Here is an 18,167-nt window from a genome sequence, read left to right as displayed (position 1 = left end):
TAATGTGGTTATTTAAACAATTTTTTGACATTTAAACAACTTCTATTTCACGTTAGATCCACACTATAGAAAATATTTTCTTAAATGTGTTACTTAATTTATTTGTTATATATTCACTAAACTCACATTTTGTTTCTTTTATTTTTTAAATCCTTACTCAATCATTGAAAATATTATTTTTAAAAAATTTGGATTATCTGCCCTTTAAATACAAATCATTAGTTATGTTTTCTTACATTTCTGGTTTCTTGTTTTATTTTTATTTCATTTTTTTCTTATTTATTTGTATATTAGTAATATATGTATATTATATGTAATTATCATTTATATATTTATATGACATATCCCATAACTTAATCATATCTAATTTAATTATTTATTAATTGATTTCACTTTGAATATTTCCGTTTCTTAATTAATTTTAGTGCCATACGAAATCTAATGCAACCATAATATTGCACCTTAAGTTTGGATGTAACAATGATACAGCTATTCTGTATATTTTCCTCATGCGAAACTTATATTATGATTTAAAATTAGGCACTGCCAAAAATGGCCGCAAAATCAAGTTGTTGTTGTTTTTTAAAACGAAATTACATTTATTAAAATCCATTATTTCTGAGTAACTTTTTTTTCCAGAAAGATAAAACCCTGAATTTTATCATATAGAAAGCAGAATAATGTAAAACGTTTTTTACTATTTTTAACTAAATTGTATATGTTAAATTTTCCCCAAATGTTAACAATTGGCGTTTTTTGTTTTGTACAAAAAACGTATATAAATAATTAAAAAAAAGGTTTTTGAAAGAATTAATTTGTTTATTTCTTGTCTAAGATTTAGGGTGATTTCCTATGAGAATATGCAAAAATATTATAATATAAGTACCTGGATTTCAAATAATTCCACTTATTCATACAGAGTCGATTTGAATAATGTTTACATTTGTACTTGATAAAAAGCAAACTACGGAAGACCAAAAAGCCAAAAAAAGCTTATTTTTCAGTGACGAAAATTTCAATGTATTATTAACGCTGAGGCTGGCCAGTACCAGATGGGTGACCATTTCTATGAGTTTGGTTTTTAATGTGTATGTGTGTGGGGGCCAGGCTCTCCAAATGGGGAGGGGAGACAATTTAAAGCAGAATAAAAAAATTATTTCAGCGCGTTTGGTCCACCGTAGTCGAAAGGCGGCAAACGTTTCCAAACTTGATCGAAAAAATAATGATATATTTAACACAAAGGGCACAATATTTATCGAATTTTTTTTTGTATCAATTCTTCAAAGCATGCCCTGTTTAATAATGATCATGCATTATTCGGCTCGCTAAAAAGAAATTGTTAATTTATTTATCAAATATTTTAAAATAGCTTTTTTCGTATAAATATTTAAAAAAAAATTTTTTTGTTTTGCTTAACTTAAATTAATTAATTTACTTAACATATTCACCGAATTTCACACTTCAAAACTCAAAAGCGGGATAATTAAATACAATCGAAGTTCTGATATTCAGACATCAAAATAAGGTATGCAAACAAGTTTTTTTTTTTTTTTTTTTTTTTTTAAATCTATTATCCCGTCCCTTACAACAACATAATATGTTTTGTTCAGTTTCAGATGATTATTTTAAGCATATTTGGAACCCCCTCAAAACAAGGGGGGGGGGTTGTAAGCAAAAAAAGAAAAAAATATATATATATAAATATCGTTTATGAAAAATAAGTACACTGTTATAAAGTTCATTATTCTCTTAATAATCGCTGAAAATTTCGTATTGATTGGATAATTACCTGATTTTTAGTAGATTTTTAAAAAGACAGTCCGTCAAAAAGTACTTACCTGCCCCTCCCCCCAGTTTTGGCGGTACCTATTTAAAATAATATGATTTCTATCGCTTAAAAGTTATAAAATACAAGAAACATTTGGAATAATCCTTTAAATATTCATATTTTTATATTTACGTATAGATTTTTTTATAGAAAAAAAAACGTGTATTTTATTAGATTAATATTTTAAGCCACCCTCTCTTTGAGAAGAATACTGTTGTAAAATGATTAATTAGCATTATGAGAAGCTTTCTGTTTGTTTGTTTGTTTGTTTGTTTGTTTGTTTGTAAATAACCAGGTCAAGCACTGTAAAAGCGGTGACCAAGTGTCTATATAAATGGATATTTGACGATGTCGTTTATGAGTAGCGATCTTATAGGTTGAAAGTTAGAACTGCCGACTATCAAGTTTGTAGATTTAATCTCCAGATGGGATAGGTGCTAGTCTAGAAACACTGATGAGTTATGATACAGTGAAACAGTCAGTATGGGGATGACTGTGTGTGTGTGTGTGTGTGTGTGTGTGTGTGTGTGTGTGTGTGTGTGTGTGTGTGTGATATGAACCATTCCTGTCAATTTTGCCATATCAAGGACCGGAAGCCACTCAGGGATAAGGGTTATTGCAAGTACAGTACGTTAGTGTGGAGATTTAATAAAGTGTCTACTTAAGGGGGCGGTTCATTAGGAATTTGTTTACGTTGGACTTGAAGACATCCAGGTTGTAGTCAGGTGGAAAGCAGGCAGACGGAACAGAGTTCCACAGGCGTGCAGTTCTAAGAAAGAAGCTTTGTTCATGGCATCTACGTTTTGATTTAGGCATAGATAAAGAGTGAGGAAAGTTTTTGACAGTGAATTCAGCTAGACGGGTGTTTTTCGTAAAAGATTGGCGAGGGTGGGCCAGAGATTGGAGTTCAGACGAACACCTGCCATGGAAATAAAGATAAAACAAAGATAGGCTTGCAACGTCTCTTCTGTGGGAGAGAGGCTGCAGGGAAGAGAAAAGGGCATCCCCCACTAAGCCACGAAGTCTATTTTGTACTCTGTCAAGGCAGGATAGGCTGTTTTTAGCAGCTCCTGCCCAGATATGGCAGCAGTTTTCCACAACAACTAGAAATCCACACAGATAATTTGTTTATAGTCGTGAAGACTTTGTGCAAAACCAACCGCACTTTTTAATCTTTGTCAGTAGAATGGTTGTCACAATAAAGAGGATACAGTAGACCTCAGGGTTTTTTGGGGTTTTTTTTTTACACTAGAGTTTTCCTACTTCTAGATGCATGTCTTAATGAAGACTGGGGTGTGTGTGCATTTCTCCCAGTGAATTAAACGCACCTGCAGATACCAACATGGGAATTTCTACATTTCGGCGAGGTACATACAACGTCTAGCCTTCCCAAATGGTTAGGTCCATCGTTGTTTAACTTCAGTGATCTGGTGAGAACCGGTGATTCAATGTGATTGTATAGCATGTATATATATATACATAACAAAAGTCGATATTTCAAATTTCAGGTTGTTGACCATCTTACCGTTTATGTCTTTAAGTACGTTGACATGAACAATTCTTGTCAGCATCTATTTTGTAGTGCAGAATTATTCATGTAATTATGATATCAATTCTTGAATTTATTCCATGCTACAAAACATGTTAAGAATTATACATGTCAAAGTACTTAAAAAAAATAAGTTTTAATATATACGGCATAATCACGTTGACACACCAGTTCTCGTAAGATCACCAAAGTTAAGCAACGTTGAGCCTGGCTAATAAAAGATGGGTGACCAATTGGGAATTCTAGATGCTGTATGTGCTTTCCGATTATCACAGCATTGTTTCCAGTCATTCTGAACGTCCACTTGCCACTGGTATTTAACAATGTCGACTCAGGAGAGGTGTTGTTGAAGATTGTGCAACTCTTGCCACAAAGATTTCATACAGTTGATATCCATGAAGACTGAAGGAAGCCATTATATATATATACTAGCAAAAGCACCCGTCGTTGACTGGGTTCAAAAACAGCCTACAGAAAATGGACTCATCAGAGTATGAAAGTATGATAGGTTATGAAAAGGAAGGGTTGTAAAGAGATAACTTCGAATTTGGGGGTATCAAAACCAAAGCAAAATATGATGAAAGTAAAAATAAAATAGATAAACCCCATATTTTATTATACCATATCTGTTCACACTGAAATACTTATCACAATCTTCTGTGGATCTATATTAAAAAACCTTGTTAAACTTTGTGACATATTTCCATTTTATGGAGGTCAGGCGCGAACGAACACCCCATAATTTTATTATACCATATTTCTTCAAACTGAAACATAATTATCAAAGTATACTTACGCAGATAGATATGAAAAGTCTTTCTTAAAGTTTGTGCCTATTTCCATTCTATGTGTTACATAATAAGGGCTGTCCCCTATTCATGTAAGTATAAAAATAGAGAGATTAGTTAAAATGGAAATAAGAGAAAGCAGAAATCGAACCCTGGACATAAGTTTTAAAGAACAATAGGTTTAAATGGAATGTCCAGTAAATTGTTAATTCGGATGAAATAAATAATAAATAAACTATTCAATTGTTAAAAGAATGTGGATAATAAAATATGGTTAAATAAATTAGATATGTAGGTTAAATTCCTTTGTGGAAACAACACAAGAAAAATAGGTTATTGGGAAATCAATGTCGAAAACGTGCAAAGTCGCGCATGTTGAAACACGTGAATTTTGCTCACGTGGCCGGGATGCATGGATTTCTCAATATAGTAGGTGGGAGTTAGTTGGTCGGAGAGAGTCAGAGACAGTCAGAGAGACAGTCAGGGGAGACAGAGACAGGCGGACGTCTGAAGCGAGACGTCACTTCAGAAACTAAGATGTGAAACTTTGAGTTCTTAATGAGGAAATCCCGACCGGTCGTATTAAATAAATCCATCATGTGTTTTGGATAAAGCTCATCTTTGTGTTTGTGATTTCTACAAAAAGGTAAATTGTATTGTTATTATATGTCTGTGTTATAAAATGTCATTACATACACATCTCTCTCTCTCTCTAAGATACAACATCATATGTAATAAGACAAGAAATCTCACTAAGACTCTTTAATGAAACCCCTATATAACATATGGAGGCCAGGCACGAACGCAGACCCCACAATTTTATTATACCATCCCTATTTAAGTTAAAATATACTTATGAAAGTATTATTATGTACATCTATATCAAAAACACTTGTAAACGTTTTTTTTTTATTTTTAAATTTTTTATTTCCATACTTTGTGGACAAGGCGCGTACGCAGACCCCACAATTTTAATGAATCATCATTATGCCAGATCAAACATACCCATTCCTGTGCCTCGATACATCTTCTATCATTATATGTGATCAGTTTTCTATAATAGTCAACCATATAGGAGCTTATTCGTGACGAGACACACACAGACGTTCAGCTTTATATTATATTATATATATATATATATATATATATATATATATATATATATATATATATATATATATATATATATGGTCCTTGGGGAGGCTCCATGTTTTGACAAACTTCTGGGATTGACCTTTACTGCTGATCTGAAATGGAACATGTACATCAAATCTTTTGCCAAGGTTGCTGGAAAAATGTTGGGATCCTTCTACGGCTCCAGTAGATATCTTGCTGCTGATGCAATACTCTATCTATATAAAAGCCAATTACGTCCAAGAATGGAGTACTGCTGCCATATCTGGGCAGGAGCGGCTAAAAACGGCCTATCCTGCCTTGACAGAGTTCAAAATAGACTTTGTAGCCTAGTGGGGGATGCTCTATTCTCTTCCCTGCAATCTCTCTCCCACAGAAGGGACGTTGCGAGCCTGTCGTTGTTTTATCGTTATTTCCATGGCAGGTACTCGTCTGAACTCCAATCTCTGGTCCCCCCCCCCTCGCCAATCTTTCATAAAAACACTTGTCTAGCTGAAACCACCGTCAGTAATTTTCCCCACTCTTTATCTGTGCCTAAATCAAAACGTGGATTCCATGAACAAACCTTCTTTCTTAGAAATGCACGCCTGTGGAACTTTCTTGTGTTTGCTTGTTTCCCACCTGACTATAACTTGGATGTCTTCAAGTTCAAAATAAACAGGATCCTGATAACCCCCCCCTTACGTAAGACACTCTGACAACCCCCCCCCCTTAAGTAAGACAATCAAATCTCCATTACTAACGATTACTACGATATTATCCCATTGATTATTGTACACACAATAACCCTTATCGCCGAGTGGCCTCCAGGCTTTGATAAGTGGTGACTTCCATGTAAAAAAAAAAAAAAAATTAATAAATTTCCACTACTAACGATTGCTATGATATTATCCCATTGACTACTATACACTCAATAACCCTTATCCTCGCGTGGTCTCTGGGCCTTGATAATTGGTGATTTATATATATATATATATATATATATATATATATATATATATATATATATAATTGCAGAGTTTGACAATGTTTACCACGGAGATGTCACCTACTGTAGCAGCGTCGACCATTGTCTAAATAGTTGAGTTTCGATTCAAGCATGAGGCACTTGGTTGTCTACTCATACTAAAGAGCTGTTATAGAGAGAAAAAATCCGCCCACGGAATATATATATATATATATATATATATATATATATATATATATATATATATATATATATATATATATATATATGATCCAAGAAGAATTAATAGATTCTTTTGGAGATTTATCAGGATACAATTTACTCTCTATCTTAAACCCCCCAATATTTCTTTCCTAATGTGCATATCGCTAGACATCACATTTATTATTTGTTACCTAGCATTCTGCCTCCTCTTCTGATGAGAAGCATTAGGCTTCGAAATATTTAGGTATAAAGAGCATTTATATCCCTTATTTCCAATGATGTAATTTCCTTATTGAATTGATGATTAAATTTATATACACTAATATATGCTTTTGTATTGTCGATTCTTCCTTTATCAAGCCCCTTTAAGAATACTTAGGGATGGGCACTGTCTGCAGAATTGTAACTAAGGCAGTCAACTAGCGTTTATGAAATCTTCACAACTTCTGCTCGTGCGAACATTCTAGATTGTCAAAATGTATTCGCTCGAATTTAGCCTTTAATAGTTTTTAATTCCCTTCATTGTTTGGCGAGGTAGAGGCTAAGCAAATGGAGCAAAAGGTGACTTCTTAGCTGGGTTCGAATCTCATGACCGGTAGGAATTGTTAACCCTGCACTATTGATTGCATAAGCATGAAACACAAATGTCTGTAGGTATAAATGAATAAGTATCATGTGATTATATATATATATATATATATATATATATATATATATATATATATATATATATATATATATAATGTCAGGTCATGTCATATGCTACTGGTACCATGTAACCCAGTACTACCTGCCTCATGGTCGGGTCACCGGCGACTAAACTGGTTCCCCCACCAGACTTGTTTGGTGAGGAGGGCGGCTAGTCTCCCTGAAGGATTAAAAACAAGACCTTACAAAGGGCGAATGAACTCTTTTTCTGGGTCAACGGTCAACTAGCACCCTGTATATTTGTGTGTGTGTATATGTGTATTGGGGTGGAGAGGGCTCCCGTAAGCCGTGGTGAAGGCAACCTTTCTAGGAGAAGCAAATCTCTGATTTAAAAAACCATAAAGCGGAAGACCAGTACCCGCATTAAGCTGGTGTGCAGTTTAATTTGTTGCTGGCTATCTTGCTCTTGCTTGTTGCTGGATCTCAACATTTTGAACCGAGAGAGAGACTTAGCTGTCGTACAAAGCTAAGACTGTAACATCATATTTGTATAGATACTCCCTCAGACATTTGGGCTCATGGATTTTAAATGTCTGAGGGAGTGGCACTCGTCTGACAAGACGTTGCAATCATCATCATCATATATATATATATATATATATTCGTGCATATTTTATTGAAGAGGATCTTCGTTCTTCTTTTTATGATCTTTCTTTCGAATTTTTCTTGTTTTCGTACAAGTATTTTTGTTGTGGGATCCAAAGTTCTTATAAAGTCCCCTTGTTTACCGAACGTTTTCGGTCTCTATTGTCCATCGTCAGGGTTGTTCTTCCTGTGCATCCTACTTATTGATTGATTTGTTCTCTGTCGTTTTACTGTTTTTATTACTAATTTACTATGTGTAGTTTCGCCTAATTTGAATTTTTTTCTTTTTTCTCTTCACCTTTATCGTGTTAGAATAGGTGGAGAATTCGGCTGCTCTTGTCAAAGTTTATTTTATTAATGGTTGGGTTTTTACTTTTTATTATTAAGGCTTCTAGCATTGTTAGTCGTTGGTAATTATTGCAAGTTTTTAATATGTTATTTTATATATATATGTGTGTGTGTGTGTGTCAAATAATACAACTGTATTAATGCGCTTATTTTCTTGCATTATTATAAATTATAAAATGATATTACTATATGTACCTTATTATTAGGAAAGAATACCTTAAACACACGCACACTTATGACACCTATACCTCTATATGTAAACTGATTAAGAGTTTAAAGAATTCACAGGCTTAGCAGTAACACTTATGGTAATTATTTTATGAGCTTGAACAATGAAGTTCTCTAGTGACCTCTTTTGGGGGGGGGGGCTTCATTCCTTTTTCAATGATTTTCACATGATTTATTCCATATCTTCAGCTATAAACCAGTGGACTGTGTTCGCTACACCTGAACCGAAACCGTTTGTCATAGACATGCAAACAGAAAGGGCGTTGAAAATTGTGTGACCTTAGTATATTAAAGAACTGAGCAAGTTGAGGCAAGGAAGCGTTACCTGGTCTCACTTAATCGCTGCTTGACTCACTACCCGAGGGATCAGGATAACAGTTCAGGCGCTTCTACACTATTAGAACGAGATTTCAGATAAAAAAAATGGTTTCAACCGATTTTTTTTTTTGTCAATTCTAATAAGTTTTTTTAATTTTTTTTATTACATTTTCATCCCAAGCAAGGCATATTGCCACTTTGTTGTAAGGGGCTACTATCAGGGACATAGGCATCAGGGGTACTGTGTAGGGAGTTGACCAGCAAGATGTCGGTTCATGTTGCACTTGAACTTCTGCTTGTCAGTACAGTTGGGGAAGCAGGGGTCCAGCAAGGAATTCCAAAGTATAGCTGTCCTGGGGAAGAAACTACTAGAGTAGAAGGCTCTTTTACATCTAGGGATCTCTATTGTGAAAGGGTGGGATTTAGCTACTTGTTGGGTTAGTCAGGGTATTTACGTCGAGGGGGCACAAGTGCTTGCAGTTCGTAAGAGAATTCCCCATTAAAGTACTTGTAGAAAAGGCAGAGGGATGCAACATTTCGTCGATGGGACGGGGGCTGTAGTTTAGATGACAGTTCAGGATCTATCAGGTTGGCAACTCTCTTTTGAACCTTGTGTAGGAACGAGAGACTAGGGGTAGATGCACCAGCCTAAATATGACAACAATACTCCATACATGGGCGAATGGTGGCCTTATAGAGGTATGAGATACTTTCGGGCGTTAGTATCTTTCTAGCACGATAGAGAGAGCCTACCTTCTTTGCAACGGTCCTGGCAATACTCTCTATGTAATTGTTCCAACTCATGTTTCCTGAGAGCGTTAAGCCGAGGAGTTTAAAGGATGTACTTTCAGATAAAGAGTCATTGGCCATTGCTATTAGTGGTAGATAAGGTTTCTTGTAATTATTGAAGGAGACGAGTTTAGTCTTGGCAGCATTGAATGTGACCATCCATTTATGTCCCCATTCCACGACAGATCGAAGGTCATCTTCTAGTGCTTCTGCCATTTCTTTAGATATGTGTTCATTTGTTTTCCTGCCGTGTCTGTTATAGAGTGTGGTGTCGTCAGCATATATACCCATCTGACAGACAATTTTGTCAGGGAGGTCATTTATGAATATTAGGAATAACAGAGGTCCCAGGATAGACCCCTGAGGCACTCTTGCATTTATATCATATTGTTTAGATGTACGACCGTCGAGGACAACCTGGATTTTTCTCTTATCTAAGACGGATTTAATTATGTGAAGTATTCTTCCAGTGATACCATATGATCTGATTTTCCTGAGAAGACCCTCATGCCATACGCTGTCAAAAGCCTTAGATATATCTAAAGCTACCGCTCTACCCTTCCCTGCTTTGTCCAGTTACTGGGATATACGTTCTGAGATTACAGTTAGGATTTCTGCTGTTGAACGGGCTTGTCTAAATCCATATTGTTGGTCAGTCAGAAGTTTATTATCTGTAAGGTGATGGACTAGAGCTTGGTTAATTATGGTCTCAAATATTTTGGCGAAAAGTGGGAGGAGGCTAATGGGGCGATAATTTACTGGGTCAGTTCTTTCGCCAGAATTCTTGAAAACTGGTACCACAGAAGCAGTTTTCCAGCAGGCAGGAAAGCAAGATTCATTAAGGATTTGTTGTAAAGTTTGGAAAGAACTGGAGCTACTTCGGCGGAGCACTTTTTTAATAGTGCAGCCGGGATGAGATCAGGTCCACATGCTTTTAAAGTATCAAGATTTCTTATGATAGCATGCACCTGAGAAGGGGTGATTTTCAGATCGTCTAGTGTGGCGTCTGTCCACAAAGGAAAGTCAGGCAGGGGGTGGTTTGCAGGGTCCAGTGTGGAGTTGGATGCAAACCGACTGGCAAGCATGTTAGCCTTCCCAGTTGCAGAGCAAACAACCTCATGATTGTTGGATAGTGGGGATATTGTTGATTGCCGATTATATACTACACTGTTGTAGATGTTCCAGAAGTTGTGGGTTCCTAATTTCTGTGCTTCGATGCATTTTTTGGTGGTTTCATATAAATTCTCTCTAAGCTGTCGCTATTTCTTTCTTACAGTTACTCCTGGCTTCTATATACTTCTGCCTGTTTAAACTGGACAACTCCCCATATTTCCTCCTATAACACAGAACACACTAGGTAACATGCAAATATCTGTGCATGAGGTCGCCAAGCTAATCAAGAACCTTGATTCCAGTAAAGCAACTGGGCCTGACGGCATCCCAATTATAGTGTTAAAAAGCTTCAACCAGAACTTGCCCCCATACTTACGAAACTGTTTAAGCATTGCCTTAAGGAGAAGTGCTTTCCGACTCCCTGGAAAACCTCATCAGTATGCCCTGTATTTAAGAACTCAGGTGATAAGTCATCTCCCTCTCAGTACAGACCAATAAGCCTCCTGTGTGTTATGAGTAAGTTGCTGGAATCCATATTAAATAGAGAAATACTAAACCACCTCAGCAGAAACAATCTTCTTAGTGACACAATATGGTTTCCGTTCTGCAAGATCTACCGCAGATGTGCTAACGGTTATATCTCACAGGATTAGTGAATCTCTTGACAAAGGCTTCCTTTCTAGGGCAATTGCTCTTGACATATCAAAGGCCTTCGACAAGGTATGGCATAAGGGCCTACTTCACAAGATTTTCAGCTACGGTATAACTGGAAATGTTTTCTCAATCATTAAATCATTTCTCTCCGATAGGCTCATAAGAGTAGTGGTCGATGGACAAAAATCAGAGGCCTGCAGTATTAATTCTGGAGTCCCTCAAGGGTCAATCCTGGGCCAAACTCTCTTCCTGATCTACATCAATGAACTCCCTAAACACATACTTAAATCATTCATTGACATCTATGCTGATGACACGACCATCTACGGCAACACGTCAAAGGCTGTAAATGACAAAGTTTTCTCTGAATCTCTCTCCTCTGATCTCGAACGCGTGGTTCAGTGGGGGAAGTCGTGGCTGGTTACCTTTAATGCATCTAAAACCAAACTCCTATCCTTACATCATCAACGCTCTGATCCCCATCTGGCATCAATTGAAATGGATGGCTCTTGTCTGGGAGAAGCCCCATATTTTGACAAGCTTCTGAGTTTGTCCTTTACTCCTGATCTGAAATGGAACACGTACATCAAGTCTGTTGCCAAGGTCGCTGGAAAGATGGTGGGATCCTTCTACCGCTCCAAAAGATATTTCACTACTGATGCAATTCTCTATCTATATAAAAGCCAAGTACGTCTAAGGATGGAATACTGCTGCCATATCTGGGCAGGAGCCGCTAAAAACAGCCTATCCTGCCTTGACAGAGTACAAAATAGACTTCGTGGCTTAGTGGGGGATGCCCTTTTCTCTACCCTGCAACCTGTCTCCCACAGAAGAGACGTTGCGAGCCTATCCTTGCTTTATCGTTATTTCCATGGCAGGTGTTCATCTGAACTCCTATCTCTGGTTCACCCTCGCCAATCTTTCACAAAAAACACCCATCTAGCTGAATCCACTGTGAAAAATTTGCCTAAATCAAAACGTGGATTCCATGAATAAAGCTTCTTTCTTAGAACTGCATGCCTGTTCTGTCTGCCTGCTTCCCACCTGACTACAACTTGGATGTCTTCAAATCCAATGTTAATAAATTCCTAATGAACCGCCCCCTTAAGTAAACACTTCATCAAATCTCCACACTAACGTACTGTACTTGCAATAACCCTTATCCCTGAGTGGCTTCTGGGCCTTGATAAGTGGTGACCACCGTGTAAAAAAAAAAATGTCAGTTAAATCTGCAGTATGCACGCTACCTTTGTGCGATGGCGGTTGCACATGTGGAAGTTGGGGAGAGTGGGGCTTGCTATAAAATTTCCGTGTGGGAACATGTGCTTCAATTGCTGTTTTGAACCATTCAGTTGTCTCATTTGCACACTGTTCAGCAGGAAGTGAAAAGATATTTCGCCATGAGGCATCCCTGATGAAATCCCTGATGGCTTCCCAATCAGCCTTTTTATAATATCTCGTTATTTTGAGCAGTGGCTCTTCAGTTTTGGCTCTAAAGTTTAGGGCTATTTCAACTATTACCACTGCATGATCGGCGTTCCCAAGTGGACTTTGGGCATTAGTTACACAGTCATCAGGAACTGTGGTCAGAAACAGATCTAGAAGTGATGCATGTTGTTCTTGCTGGTCTGGGAAACGAGTTGGAAACATAACCCTCTGTGATAGGGAATGAGATATAGAGAAATTATGTGTTGTGTTACCAGCTGCGTCTGCGTGAGTAGAAAATCCAAGCCAGTTTCTGTGGTGGACATTGAAGTTACAATGGTACCTTCCAAATTATGCAGTTGGAATTACTTGAATATTACTGAATTATTAAACAAAGCAACTTTAATCATAGAAGCAGGTGAAAAATTGCCGCCATCTTGTTTAAATCCAAACGGAAAATTACCTCCCTTTTGAACTCTCTTGTGTCTTATGATCGTTTTCATCAAATTCTATTTTTTATTTTCTTTAGTAAATAATTTTCTACCTTATCAATTTTTGTAATCATCTTAAAAATACGAGGAATACGTAGATACCATTGTTTTCATGTTAAATTCAGTATTACGATTTCCGAAATTTCGTCCCAATAGTGTAGAAGCACTATATATATATATATATAACGACAGAGCAGAGATGGACTCACAACGTCTCTTCTGTAAGAAAGAAGTTGCAGAGAAGAGAAAAGGACATTACCTACTAGGTTTCAAAGTCGCTTTTGAACGCTGTCAAAGCAGGAGAGGGTGCTCCGAGAAGCTCCTCCCCAGCACTGCATTTTAAGATGTATTTGGCTATTGTACAGGTAGAGGATTGTTTCTGGAGTGAGATATCTTCTCGAGCAGTATAATGATGCAACCATTTTCACTGCAAAATCAAATCTTTTTACCACTAACACTATGTATGAGCTGCAAAGTTGTAAAACCATGCCTAATAGCTTAAATTATATACCTACTCCCCCAAAGAGCACAGAATTTATCTCCCATAGCAAACAAAAAATATTGTTAAATGTCCTGAAAAGCTAGAACGACCCGGAAATGGGTGATAATTTTATGTTAAATTTATTTGTGCAACTAATCTACCCCAAAACTAAAAGTATATCATTGCCATTACGAAGTTAATAAATTAACTTCTGGCATTCAAATAAAAGTATTCTATAATTTTGATGACAATACATTTAAGGAATCAACATTAAAAAAGTTCAATTTTTATGTTTGTATGGATCACATTTTTTGGTTTTTGCTTTCCATTATTTCTCTTACAAAAGTAATACATTTCAGGAGTATTAATATGCCTATATACATATATGTGTTGTGACAATCGGAATCTAAATCGGGAATCGGAAAAATCGACAAATTTGGAGGCATTGGAATCGGTATCGGAATGGAGAAAATTGGTGCCTTTTTTCCGATGCCAAAACGATCTTTTAATTGTCTTCTTTAATTCGATTTTGTTTAAAGCAAAATCTTCCATTGCTGACGATGATAATAATAATAATAATAATAATAATAATAATAATAATAATAATAATAATAAAAATAAAATAATAATAAATTTTTTTTGTTACATAGGTATCACCATTTATCCAGGCCAATAGGCCACTCGAGGATAAGGGTTAAAGAGTGTACAGTAGACAATTGGACAATAAAGTAATTGTTAGTAATGAAAATTCGGTAAATTTGTTAACTTATATGGAACGGCTAATCAAAAACTTGTTTACGTCAGACTTGAAGACAACCATATTGTAGTCAGCTGGAAAGCATAAAAACGGAAGACAATTCCATAGGCGTGTAGTTCTAAGAAAGAAGCTTTGTTCATGGAATCTACGTTTAGGTTTAGGCACAGATAAAGAGTGGGAGAAATGATTGATAGTGTTTTCTGCTAGATGGGTGTTTCTTGTGAAAGTTTGGCTAGGGGGGGGCTATAGATTGGAGCTCAGTCGAGCACTTGCCATGAAAATAACGATAAAGCAGAGACAAACTCGCAACGTCTCTTCTGTGAGAAAGAGGTTGCATGGAAGAGAAACGGACATCCCCTACAAGGCTACGAAGTCTATTTTGAACTCTATCAAGGCAGGACAAGTCCTTTCTAGCAGCTCCTGCCCAGATGTGGCAACTGTACTCCATCCTTGGAGTACCTGGCTCTTATATAGATTGAGAATTGCAACAGCAGTTAGATATCTACTGGATCGATAGAAGGATCCCACCATTTTTCCAGCGGCCTTGGCAACGGATTTAATGTATATGTTATTGGTTTTAAAATACCAGTAAAGTTAAGATCTATAGATTATCCTCCACAAGTGTAATTCTACGTTTAGGAAAATATCTGCATATTTAATATGTGATTTTTACAGAAATCGGGGAAAATAGCCATTTTATAGTTAAATAATAAGAGATTTATAAAGAATCAGAATCGGAATCAGTAATTGTATCGGAATCGGGAATTTTGTACAGAATCGGTAATTGTATCAGAATCGGGAAAAATACTGGAATCATCCATCACTAATATTTATGCATATGAATATGATATAGAAACATAAATATGATGGTCATTCTAAAAATAAAACTTCGTGTTTATTTAAAACTCCAAAAATTGAAGAACTACAAAGACGGAAATTGTACCTTTCATTAGAGGACAGTTTACCTGTTAACATATGAAGAAATTACCATTTTTACATAAATAATAATATAAAATATAAAATGAATATAAAAATAAATACATATAAATATAAATAATAATATAAAATCAATATTATAAAATACCATAATATAAAATATGTTATATAAAATTAAATACATATAATATATAATAATATAAAACTTTTACTATTAAAATACATTAATTACAGTTAGAAAAAAGATTCTTTTTTAAGCGTCTCTGGAGAGATTTAAAAATAGAACAGGAAAGTGTTCTTTTTTTTTCAAAGGCTCCAGAAGGTCCCGAAGTTGAGGTATTCCATTTTGGGAAATTCTAGATGGTGCCACTCAACATTGTTATAAATAGACGCTAATAGTGTCATAACTTCAGTTATTAAATCAGCTCTGAGAAGGAATGCTAAGTTGGGCACGATCTTTCAACTATTTATGACTCCAACCAATTTCCTGGGATGAAACAAGACTATTGCAAACTTCCTCATAAAATATTGATTTTCTGATCTTATATTCTGACCAAGTAAAAATATATTATACTAGCATGGTTGCCCGACGTTGCCCGGGTGTTTGGAGGTGTATGCTGAGCAAAAACCAAAAACAAAAACAAAAAAACGGTCAATTTTTATAACTTTGACCCCTATTATGACCCCTTAACATTTATTGTTTTGGGCTTAAATTGAGTTATTAAGTTAGATCCATGTCCAAGAAACCTTTATCCAAAATTTCAAGTGTTTGGACCCCAAATTGTCGGAGGAGTTTGGTAGAGTTCTCAAAGCTCAAATCGTTGAACTTTAACCCCTTAACAGCGAAATTTCTGGCCAAAAACCGATAACATCGATTTTCCCAAATCTCAGTACTCTATATATCAAATTTCGAGTCTGTAGACTGAAAATTAACAGAGTTAATGCGTAGGAAAATGTACACAGACACACACACACACACACACAAACACACACACACACACACACACACATACAGATACGTTCACTTTTATAGATATACTAGCATTTCGGTCCGGCGTTGCCCGGGTGTTTGGAGATATATGCTGAGCACAAAAAAAAAAACGGTCAATTTTTTTTTTAATTTGACCCCTATTATGACCCCTTAACATTTATTGTTTTGGGCTCAAATGAAGTTATTAAGTTAGATCCATGTCCAAGGAACCTTTATCTAAAATTTCAAGTGTTTAGACTCCAAATTGTCGGAGGAGTTTGGTAGAGTTCTCAAAGGTCAAATCGTTGAACTTTGACCCCTTAACAGCCAAATTTCTAGCCAAAAACCGATCACATCAATTTTCTCACATTTCAGTACGCTGTATATCAAATTTCCAGCCTGTAGACTGAAGATTGACAGAGTTATTGCGTAGGGAAATGTACACAGAAACACACACACATACACGTTCACTTTTATAGATATATAAACTAGGTTTATTATGAATGAGCCCGTGAATTGGAATAGTAAAAACGGCTTCTTATTAAAAAGTTCCTAGGTAGAATAAGTATTATTTGTAATAAACTAAGTCGAAATACTTATTATTGCAAATAACGTCATACAAGAAGAAAAAGAAATATCGTTTAGTCAGAAAGAATCGTATATTAATTAATCAGATTATTGCAAATTGACACACACACACACACACACACACACATATATGTATATATTTATGTCAAAACACAGTTTCGATAACATACATATATATATATATATATATATATATATATATAGTTTCGATATCATATACCTTGAAGTATTTGCTTGACTTGCCAAAATAAAATAAAAATGTGATATAGTGATAAACTGTGTGTAAGAACGATTGCACATCTGTATAACTAATATTCAGGCCGATTCAACTGACAAGAATCGTTTGCTGTAGAATAAATAGTGTTATTGAAAAGAAACCAAGACAATCATAAACAACAAAACGTAAAGTAATAAAGATAGAATGTGGCAAGAAGAGAGATTGGGGAAACATATATTGGTCTTGTTCTCTCAGCCATATTGCCCTTCATCCCCTCCATTTTCTGCTGCATGAAAAGCTCTAATCCTTTAAAAAAAAAAACCTTTCTATGTTAAATAATTAAGGGGGTTGAATTGACCGAAATCCCTATCGTGCTTTATAGATTACATTGCGTTCTTTTTTTTTACTGAATTCTTGCCATTCTTATTCAATATTCTCTCTCTCTCTCTCCCTCCCTCCATATATATATATATATATATATATATATATATATATATATATATATATATATATATATATATTCACCAACGTTTCGTCTTTATTTCGACACTTCTTCTGGGTGAATGAGATTAAGAAATCAAAAACACCAGTACAAATATTTCAACATTTTTCATGGGCAAAGTGTGACGCTGTTCAATTTCAGAAACGGAAAAAGACGTTAGCCCTTCATGTCAGACTTTGTTAAAGGCCTTGGATATATTGAGGGCTATATATTCAGTGCATGGTATATGCATTCAGAGATGACTGTTAAAATATTTGCAGTAAAACGACATTACCTAAATCCATACTGTTTGTCAGAGAGAAGATTAGCTTTTATATGGTGGTGACTAGTGCTTGATTGATTAGTGTCTCAAAGATTTTAGTGAAGAGTGGGAGGAGACTGATAGGGAGATAATTGCGAGGGTCTGTTCTTTCACCAGAATTCTTGTACACAAGTACTACAGAGGCTATCTTCCAGCTATTAGGGAAGCAAGATTTAGCAAGGCATTTGTTGTAAAGTTTGGAAAGTACGGGAGCTAACTCAGCTGAGCATTTCTTAATTAGTATAGCAGAGATGAGATCAGGCCCATATGCCTTGGAGGTTTCTAA

Source organism: Euprymna scolopes, chromosome 24 (assembly GCF_053919585.1).
Source record: "Euprymna scolopes isolate OS-2025 chromosome 24, ASM5391958v1, whole genome shotgun sequence".
Lineage (NCBI taxonomy): Eukaryota > Metazoa > Mollusca > Cephalopoda > Sepiida > Sepiolidae > Euprymna > Euprymna scolopes.
Note: the sequence above shows the minus strand (reverse complement) of the source record.